This window comes from Gossypium hirsutum, chromosome D05 (genome assembly GCF_007990345.1).
Source record: "Gossypium hirsutum isolate 1008001.06 chromosome D05, Gossypium_hirsutum_v2.1, whole genome shotgun sequence".
Lineage (NCBI taxonomy): Eukaryota > Viridiplantae > Streptophyta > Magnoliopsida > Malvales > Malvaceae > Gossypium > Gossypium hirsutum.
The window spans coordinates 13,802,705-13,804,653 of NC_053441.1; the positions used below are offsets into that span (position 1 = coordinate 13,802,705).

The 1,949-nt window shown below is 33.7% G+C and overlaps 1 long non-coding RNA gene across 1 annotated transcript; it reads left to right on the plus strand.

Annotated features, from left to right (window-relative positions):
• The first annotated feature begins 317 nt into the window (after positions 1-317).
• LOC107903193 (uncharacterized) lies at positions 318-1,596 on the plus strand. Its single transcript, XR_001685724.2, has 3 exons — positions 318-605; positions 790-842; positions 929-1,596. It is a non-coding gene; the product is annotated as an uncharacterized lncRNA (long non-coding RNA).
• Positions 1,597-1,949: the final 353 nt, after the last annotated feature.

Genomic DNA, 1,949 nt, shown 5'->3' on the forward strand with positions numbered 1-1,949 from the left:
AAAATTCTCCATGTCTGATTCTTTATATTATTTGCAATTAGATTGAGGTTTGATACAGTATATATTTGATTAAAGTGAACTTTTTAAAAAAAAATATTTTTTTATATACATTTTATTATTTATGTTCAAAATCCGAGATTATTATTTTTTAACAATGTCTAATTATATATTAAATATAAATGTGAAATATATTCGAATCATTATGAAGTACACAAGCAGATATAGGGGCGTATTGGTTACAAGTGAGACTCAATTAGTTTCTATGTTTTGCCATACATATATTGACTGAAATTTTGGAAATATTTGGAAATTTCAAGACAAGTATAATCAAGTGGCTGTGGTTCATCCAGCAAAAGAGCAAGGATAACAAGAAGGCATTGTTCCACTGAATATGCTTCTTTCCAGGAGGGTATAAATAAGGGAGAAGTAACGGAGTACATAGTAAGTAATTAGTGCAGCAAAACACAAGGTGCAGCAAGTGCAATAGCAAATATTACAGGGCAATATCTCCATTGGCAGGCGGCCACTTACACAGGCATTCCTACTCCAACTACAAACTCAAATGCATTAGTACAGTGTGCTCTCTGCCAAAGGAGATTTGCCCGGTAATTCTTTTGCACTACAAGTTCAATGCATTACCAACTGAACAACACTGCCCACTGTTCCACTGAGATTGAAATTTGAAACACATTGTTTTCGTTTTCTTTGTCCTTTCAGCTTTCTTACCCGTCTTTTATTTGCCGTCTTTTATTTGCTGTCTAATATGTGTTTTCATCCTTTTGTTAATAGAAACACTTATAATTATTTTCCTGGCTTTTGCCTTCAGCTTCTGAAAGGGAAATGTAAGTCAATGTATATTCGGTACGTACCATGTCTTTGGAAAATTAGTACACCAAATTATCCGTTGATTTGCTTCCTTGATCTCCAGGTTTAATTCATAGGAGAAGTGAAGAAATGTATATGCAAATACTGACATGGAACATCTAGCGACGACACAAACTAGATTTTCTTTTGGTTTTGGTGTTCAAGTTCTAAAGGTCCGAAAATGGAGACATTTGAACTTAAAACTTATTAATGAGGGCTACTGAAGCTTGAAGATCATGAGCTGTTAGTTTCATTCACTTGATCATGCTGCCTGCTAGTACTTCATGGAAGGAGACATAGGGTTAAAACTCCACTTTCAAGTTTAACTATTGCATTCTCATGGTGATAAATGGTATTTTCTTTAGGTTGGTACAGTCTAGGGCAGTAAATTATACTTGAAATTTATCTGATTCAGACTTCAGTTTATTCCCAGGTTTTCACTGATCTATATACACAACCTCATGATGAATTCGGCACACTTTGATCCCAGTAAACAAACAAGAAAAGCAAAAAAGGAAAAAGTGAAAGGGTATTACATTGCTATAGAGAGCCATATACATGCATATATGTAGGGACTATTTATCTGGTTTTGATCCTGACATGCCCATTGTTTTGCAATACAATCGATTAATGTAGGGAACTGGTTTCCAACATCACTTAAAATTCTCAAGTGTTTTGTTAGGAGCTGTTTAAATTCTCATAAATTTAATGAGAAAATATATATGTTCCATATATCTACTTGCATATACATTTCTTCAATTCTTCTGTGAATTAAAACCTGGAGATATTTGCAGGGAACCAAATATAAATTTTCTCCATTAATAGGCATGAAACCTAAGTTCATCTTCTAACTTCAATAGCACTGATTGGTAAGTTTGTAAGTTCAAATTTCTCTGTTTTTAAATAAAAAACTTAAAACTCGAACACCAAATTAGGTGCAAAGGAAAATCTGGTTTATGTTTGAGATAAGAGAATAATAATACACATAGAGATGCCCTAGCCTTTGTAAACTTTTAATGACCTTTTGTTGGCGTGTAGAGCCGGTTTATGCTGCTGCTTCATCTGAAAGTAAAAGGAAGATGGCC